The sequence below is a fragment of the Chelonoidis abingdonii genome, chromosome 10 (assembly GCF_003597395.2).
Source record: "Chelonoidis abingdonii isolate Lonesome George chromosome 10, CheloAbing_2.0, whole genome shotgun sequence".
In the NCBI taxonomy this organism is placed as follows: Eukaryota; Metazoa; Chordata; order Testudines; family Testudinidae; genus Chelonoidis; species Chelonoidis abingdonii.
The window spans coordinates 37015742-37024680 of NC_133778.1; positions in this window are offsets into that span (position 1 = coordinate 37015742).

An 8939-nucleotide genomic window follows, 5' to 3' on the forward strand; every position below is an offset into this window, starting at 1 on the left:
ATTGATCTCATAGTGGTAAGGAAGATTCATAAATTGGGTTGTATTCCTAGTGTGTCCATATAAACTGTTTCTTGGTGAATAGGACCCTCGGTGACATTTAGTTAAATGAGACTGATTGCTTTAGCTCATACAGATTCAATTAAATCATCTGTTATTCCGAAAGTCAGAGTACGGCATCAAACTCCCACTGTTCATTAAGAAAGTGCGAATGTGATCTTTGGTGTATCTGCCGTCCGTTAAGGTTTGCACTATTGTAGTCTATCAAGGCATGTTGAGTTGTGCCACATTATATTGGTTTGTATTCCTTCAAATTCTGTCTCCCAGTATTAAAATAAGAAAATCTGGCTGTTTAGCTGTATTTTCTCTGTTCTTCATTTGGGATTCTAAATAGTCCCTAAGCATTGTTTCAGATTCAGAATGCTGAGAGGGCTGTCTGATGCTCCTAGGTACCATTTTCCTTTGTGTCTGCAAGATGATATTTAAGGAGAAGTCTTGTGTAAATTCTTTTTCACAGCTATCTAATACCTTATTATATTAAACAGAGAACCTGCTAGTATCCAGATGGCCTTTATGCAGAATTTATCCTGTGTTTATAAGAATTAACAAAACATAAGCTAGTTGTAAATAGTATTGTTATAGCTTGTGAATTCAGAAAAAAGCTCTGTAGTCACTCTACCATTCAATCCCCGTACTGTAACTCTGAGATTGTCATTCACCCAAAGTGCCAGCATGCGAGCATAAAGAAACATATACTTGCCATTCATTCCCCTATGTGGGTTACCTGATCATGGGTAGTGGTGTGAGTGTATAATGGCCTTTGAAGGGTCATTGGTGGGGAGTGGAGGGACCCATAGTTTCACATACCCCCACCCCCCAGCAAACTAGCCAGCAGCAAATTACTTCCCGCCAGAAGTAAGGGGACCAATTTATGAGTTACAGTCTGGTTCTTGGTCTGCTCCTGGGATAGCACAACAATGTGCACCCCTTACTCAGGACTGTTGGCAAAGCTCATGGGTGAAAGTAATTTGAAGGACTTACCGGTATGCCGGAGTCCTGAGCAGGGGCTGTAGCCTCAACTGGAAGAGGTGTGACCTCAACCGGATGAGGTGGGGCCTTTAAAGTCCCAGGGGCTCTGACTGCGGCTGGGGCTCAGGGGTGATTTAAAGGGCACGGGGCTTCAGCCGCCACTACCACACTGGAGCTCCGGGCCCTTTAAATTGCCAACAGAGCTCTGCTACTGCTACTTCAGGTATCCAGCAGCATGGCTCGGGAGGCGCTTTAAAAAGTCCAGGGCTCCCTGCAGCAGCCAGAGCCCCTGGCCCTTTAAATCTCTGCTGGAGCCCTGCCACCACTACCCTGGGGCTCCAGCAGCGGGGCTCGGGAGGCAATTTAAAGGGCCCAGGGCTCCAGCCGCTGCAGGGAGCCCCAGACCCTTTAAATCTCCAGCCTGGGGAAGCCGGTCTGGTCTGGCACGATGTCCTGGCTCTTGCCGGTATGCTGTATCAGACTGTACCAGCTTACTTTCACCTCTGGCAAAGCTACAAATTAGACCTTTGCTTCACAAAAAAGAGAAAATTGGCTTTCTGGCCCATCAAAAATCATTCCTGATATTTAGGAAGTTACTTTTGAAAACAGACATATAGACAAAATCCATCCCAAACAGTAAGCTTTTTAAAAATGAATGGGGTGCCTCCCATGCTGATCCTGGCCAAATGATTTAGAAAATAAAGCCCTGATTGCTCACCTTCCTATAACTTATGAGGAGCATCGTCTCTCCAACCTTCGTATATCATTTGATGATAATGGAAGAATATGTAGGATCCAATTAATGTGCATTCAGCAGCATAACTTTATAGAAACTTTTTTTTCATAATTTAATTGCTGGTGAAGTAATTGTTAGACTCTCCACGAAGAAGATGTCATTGTTTTTAGTTGCTCTGTGTATTGTTGATATTTCTTTTCCTAAGAGAAATAAGTCAATAAACCCTTATCCTACTTTAATCATAGATGAGTCCTCCACTCTTGAATGAATTCTACATTTATTTTTCTGGGTGGTAGTCACAATCATTTCAAGTTATTTTACTTGACGATTTTGGAACCATTCTGCAAACAGGGAACTAATTAGCTCTTTGCTTTGAGGGTAATAGTTAAGTCTATATTATCATTTTAAACTCACTTTGTGGATTGTCACACAGAATTAGTTTTAAGCTGCATGTTGAATCAGTCTCTGAGAAATATGTCGGCTAAAATTTGTCTTAGTATGCAAATTTTAATGCAGTCGATTAAAAATGTGATCAAAGGAGAAATTCCATTTGTTTATTGTATTTGTTCTTAAGACAACTGAAATTTACAAATTAAATTATATTTCCAGAGCACACTCAACTCACAGTGTCTTGAAATCCAAAGAGCACATTATTTAGCATATGAATAAATTATAGATCTAATTTTTAAGCAGTTTTCTAAGATAATTTCTAAGTAAGGTAAAATGCAGCATGTCCTTTAGAATCCTGGTGTATATCAGCTCTCATGGCCTTTTCATATAATGTGAAGTGCTGCAATCGTTCTATGGTGTCAAAAACTATTTGGACTGCAAGACAGATGGGACTTTCAAAATGAAATGTACCTATGACTGTTTGCTACTATATATATAAAACGTCTCATTTAGTCTCATCTGTGATTGTCCATGAGGAAAATGTTACCAGAAGTAATTTATCTCAGTCCTACAGGTTCGGATCATTGAATGACCATCTCCAGACAGGTCTAGCAATTGCCTTTCTATTTTTTTAAATCAAACGTAGGCCTTTTTGTCTGGTGTAACATTAACACTTTCATGCTATTTATGATACTAACATTACTGATAAATTGACAGGATATTGAAACAAACCAATGTAAACAAAACATGAGAAAAATAGAAGTTATTCAACTTAAGCTTTCAGGCCCCAGTTCATCGAGTTACCTGTGCGTGTGCATAACATTAAGCATTTAGACCACGATTCAAGAAAGCATCTCTATTCAGCATAACATTAAAGCATATGCTTGTGGTTAAGTGCTGGACTGGGACTTACCCTCTTACTAGTAATACTTGTTATATCCCCCTCAGGTTACACAAGTGACACTGTGTCAGTTAATGTAATTGACCCCACTAACTTCACTTACTTTAGTTGGGAGGACAAGTGTAGTTGAGGGTACAATTTGTTCCATAATCTCTAAAATACAGCAAAAGTTGCTAGTACCCAACATTACTTTAACACTCTTACATTTGGATATATTTCATTATTATTTGCTTCTGCCTCATCACCATTAAAAGCACACAAGTGATTTAGAAGCCTGTAAGGGGGATTCACAAACACATTTAGGTACCTAATGCCCATCAAAATCATAGCAGTTATATACCTAAATATCTTTGTGAATGCCAACTTAAGACACTTTTGAAAAGAAGACCTAAGTACTGAGTTTAAATCCCACTGATTTTCAGTTAGATTTAATTCACATGGATTACGCTAATTCAGAATAAGGCACTTTTATCCAAGAATAAGGGTGTCCACACAAGGAGTTAAACAGGACTAGTTAATCAGAAATAGATATTCAGCTTTAAATTCACACCGTCTCTTAATCTGAATTATTTTCTCTGAACAGGCAAGTCCTAAGAGGCATGTCTATACTATGGGGACTGTAGCAGCATAGTTATGTCACTGTTGTTATGTTGGCTTAACCCTGTAGTGTAGATGCCGCAGGGTTTTTTCTGTCAATATAGGAACATCGCCTCCTCGAGTTATGGTAGCTAGGTCAATGGAAGAATGCTAGCTGCACCTACATTGGGGGTTAGGTTGACATAGCAACATCACGCAGGGGTTGGATTTTTCTCACCCCCTGACCAATATAGCTATGTCAACCTACATTTTAAGTGTAAAGCAGGCCTTATTCTCTCTGTATAATCCCTTCTGTGAAATTGGTTTGATACTTCTTCTCTAACTCAGAAATGTTGTGATGATAAATAAATGCATTAAAGATTGCGAAGTGCTCATTGATGGGGTCATACAAGTACCAATAGTGGGTAAGTCAGTCATTTGGGGTCTTTTCAAAATTTTGCCACAAGTTTAGAAATGTCTAGACTCCAAGTAGGGTAGTTTTCATTCCCCTTCCCCCTAGTTTACTGATAGATTGTTGTTGAAAGAGTTAGTTGAAAGAAGTGCATTTTGAGAATGAAGAGAAAGTTACTGTTGCTGCATACAAAAAAGGAGATGGTTTCAAGCAGAGTATACCAACTAATTCCTAGAGCTGATCAGAGAAACTCTGATGGAACCATATTACATCTGAATAAGCAGGTCTGTTGAAATCTAAACGGTTCACAAAACTGAATCAATTTAATCAGAATTTCATTCAGGAGGAAAACCAGACAAAAGTTACAACCATGCCAAAACATCCCATTTGGAGAGTTTTAGAATGAAACATATTAATTTTTCATTTTGAAATGACTATTTGCTTTGAAAAAACTTAAATGTTGTATAATATAATAAATATAATATAATATAATATAATATAATTAATTAATTGTCAAAATCAAAATGACACATTTTTATTTAGTTGAAATAAAATACTCTGATCAACCCCTCAAAAAAATTTCTTTAGAATTTGCCTTCACAGAAAATTTTGAAATTTTCCATTTTTGTTCCAGTTTGGAATGAAGCCAAATTTTGAAATCTCAAAAAACTTTAACTTCCATCCTCTGCACAGCTCTAATAATTACAAGAATTACCTTGCAGAGAATTAAATATCAAATGGTGACTTCACTGTGAGATGTCATGATGTATATGTAACTAAACAGAGCTGATATAGTTCAGTTCACTTAAAGAAAAAATAGTTTTCTTTGGCTATGAGATATTTATGGATGTCTAACTTCAACGTTTAACGAGGGCGCATCAGAAGAGAGTAAAAGTGGAGATACGTAGTTGTGTCTCAGGTCAAATCTCTCCAGATCAAAGAGTGAGGTCACTTAATTTGTATTTCAGAAAAATAATTCTTTTGTAGTGAATTGGTTCTTGTCTTATCTATGGAGTAAGTGTTATTGTATCCCTGTGAGGCAGCACACTTTGAATCCAGACCCGTGTTCAACAACTTCAACAGTCACCCTAACAGTGAATCCTTCTTTCAATGATAAGGAGTGAGAGGATTTTACAGGCTCCAACAGTGGAAATAGATATTTATCTGGATAAGAGCAAAACTGATTTTTCCCCCCTGCTATTTTTTGTAACAGAAAAAAATGTTCAGTAATGAGAAGTAAATTATGCTACATAAATACTGAGGCTGCTATTTTGTTTTCAGTTAAGTTGAAGTTGCTTCATCATGGGGTTTAATTCTTCGCTCAGACTGCTGATGCTGTTAAGAACCTTTTTCATATGGGACTTCTACTGCAGAATGTGAGGACAGCCTTGTAAAGGACACAACTGCAGTAACTCTTCCTTAGGCTTCCCAGACACATGGGTCTTTTGAAAAAAAACCCTCTAATAATAATATACTGACTTAACACCACATCTCCCTTATTATCAATTTTATGGGAATTTCTGCAGTGATCTTTCATGAATAAAGTAGATGTTGGTGCCTGGGGTTTATGTGTACATTTTTGAATGAATTTAGTCCTTCTATAAAATAATACATTTTTTTGTTTTATTCAATTATATTTTACCTCATGTTCTCTCTCTCTCTTTTTTTCTCTCATATGTGCACATGCACTTTGCCTTTTATTTTGTATTATATTATTGTGAATGCTGATGAGTGGAATTTGGTTTATAAGGATTTTCCCCTATATATGTTCTTTCTTGTGTTGAGCTCATCCCTGTATGGCAATATCTTTCTTTAATTTTTAGCTATAGCAAACCAATAAGCAATGAATAAAAATAATTAAATTAGCATTTCCTGGTCGTGAAACAAGAAAAGGGGGTGACTGAAAAGCATCTTTTTCTATTAAAAAAGATCTTTGATCCTGAAAAATATCAGAAGAGAAAAAGAACACTGCCACCAAAGAACTAATTAAGAAACATGTCCTATTGCCTATCTCCCACTGCCAGACCCAGTCTCTTGTGCTGATGGAGACACTGCAGTTTCAATTACAGAGTGAATACAAGGATGCTAACAGTACAGACACAGCATGCAGAGAAGGAAGTCTAGGACTGGGAGTCGGGTGTTCAGAGTTCTACTCTGATCTGTCAGTAACTTACTCACACAAAACTCTCATTCAGAGCAGTTGGAGTTTTGCATCAGTATGTTCTAGGGGCAGGATCCTGTACTGTGAATCAAATCACAGGGCAAAAAATAATTTAGTAATGGCAGGTTACAAGAGGGTAAAAATGGAAAGGATGGGGACTTGATGTTTCTTAGGTGATTTTTCAGACCAAAAGCAGGAAGAACAACAATGCTTTGTTAATTTCTCTTTATTTATATAAAGATTTCTAACTAGCACTCATCACCTCAGCATATGGGCATCTTACAACAGTAAAACCAAACTCAAAACTGGCAAAAATTAAAATATTCTGATACCCAACTGGATTAGTGAATTCATGGCCTAAACAAAGGCCTGATCACACAAATAAATGGACTACTTAATGGACACATTATTTATGCTATATTCCTCTAGCTGCATGTCATTCTTTTTTGCCTTTGAGATCCATGCCACACACATTGTAAACTTCTCACCAGTCCCAGTGCAGTTAGTTACAAACCAGACTCACATATATACAGAGGTCAAGGAGTCAATAGAATTCACATTTCTTTCTGGCCACATGTCCTTTCTTTCTTGGCATGGAAAAAGTAATTAGCTCTCCCCTTGGCTCCCACACACTGAGGATGGAGTTCTTCATTTCCTTTAAGAGGAAAGGATTATGCATCCTTTTTCTACTGGGTGAGCATCAGCAAATGAAAGTCATTAGTAGGTTCAGTGGATTTATTCCACAAAGGGTTTGGTGAGCTCTTGTTTTTTTTGAAGGGAGGGCAATTCAGTTCACATGACTTTGCATCTAGAATTTGGGGTATAAAAGGAGCCTGAAACGCTCAGGGAAAAGCTAAAGATGACAAGTTTTACTTAGTTTGAGGTAGAAACCATACTAAGGTCCTGATTCTGTACAGGAAGGGAGAAAGCTCTAGTCACATGAGTAGTTCTATTGAACTCATTGGGGACAGTCACATCCACGTTTGTAGGACTGTGAGCAAAGCTGATCAATTTTGCATGGTTTCTAGATGAAGCCTTAATCCACACCCTCTTTCTTCTCTTTCCCAAGATGTTCTCTCTGATCCTAACAGATCAGAGCTCTTCTTCTGGAGTTTCCTCAACTCCTGCAACCCCCTGTACCACATACAACAGAAAGATTGGAGGGGGTTAGATATGAAGTTCTTATTCAGCCCCATCTCTAGTTATCACTAGTCTCATCTGGTGGCTCCAGATCTATGCTAAGCATATTTCAGTGACCATGTCCCTTATGTGATGACACCAGATATCAAATGCAGGCTATTCATTAAAAGAGCTGAAGTGAATAATAGGGGCCAAACTGAAACACCTGAAAAAAAGTCCAATTCAATTCAAACTGAAACAAAAAATTTTTAAAAATTTTCCTCACAGCGAAAAAAATCATTTTGAATCAACCAAAACATTTGGAATTGATTTGAAACAAACAAAACAAAAAACAAGTTTTTCATTTTGATTTGGTCACTGTGAGTGTTTTTCATCCCCCCACCTTTGAAAAAATATCCTGCAATTGAAATGCCATCCTGAAAAGTCAATACAAAACATTTTGAAATGAAAAAGTTTCAACATGTTTAAAAAAAATTCCAGCCCCCCAAATGCGATTTGTCAAAAAAGTCACCCAGCAGTATTAATTAACCATCCCAACAAACTTCCCTTTGCTACTTTTCTTGTGTGAAAATAATTGAGTACACCCACTTTATAATATTCATATATATGTAGACAGACAGACATACTGTATGGGCATTTCTTACTTGTTTGTTGAAAATGATGCAAGACTCTTTCCCACTCCAAGCACTATGGGTAACATTCTGGCCCCAACGAAGTCAACAGCGAAGTTCCCAATTACTTCAATGGGGCCAAGAGTTCATCCTATGAATCTATGTTCCTGTCCTCGCTGAGTCTCTGACTAGTCATGTTCTTTCTTTCTCCAGACTCATTCCTTCACCAGAGTGGTGTCAGATACATAATTAAGGCACATTCTCAGCAACAAATCATTGAAGAGTCTTCTTTATTCAAAATTCTAACACAAGAGGACTGGAATCCAAAGAATCAAATTATGATAGCAATGCATATGAGTAGCTCTAGCACCATTATCTAACTCCTTTGATAAATTGGATAGTTCAGTGGAATTGCTTCTGGTGATCAAAAGACCAAGGCCCTGAAATCCCATGCTACTGACCTGACTACATTTTCAGTGTGCCCTTATCTGGGAGGGATTGGAACAGGGAAGGGAGCAGGGGTATTGGGGGGTGATTGAGGCTGTGGAGATCATTGGGGTGAACTTAGAAGAAGCCAGGGTTGCTATAATTTCTTCCCTGCCTTCTCTACCTGAGGGATCTGCTTGCTGGAGAATGTAGATTCTTAGCAGGAGTACTGTGGCAGGTCTCATCCTCTATAAAATAGCTGCACAATGGGCTTGTCTAACACAAACCACATATGAGACCAACCCTGGGAACTGCTGCTTGTTTCTTGGATTGCCTGGTGCATAAGGATCTGGTAAGCCTTTATGCTGCAGAGGAGGAGGGCTGCTGCACTGCTCCTTCTGTGGTCACCAAAGGAGGACTTATTTCCATGAAAATAATGAGAGTTTTGTCACTGACGTCAGTTGGATCTGGAGTAGGCCCTTATGCAGAGTAATTTTGCTGTTATAAAGTCTATAGCCCAATTCTGCTCAACAACTTGTGGGATCAATGAGCCCCAAGTT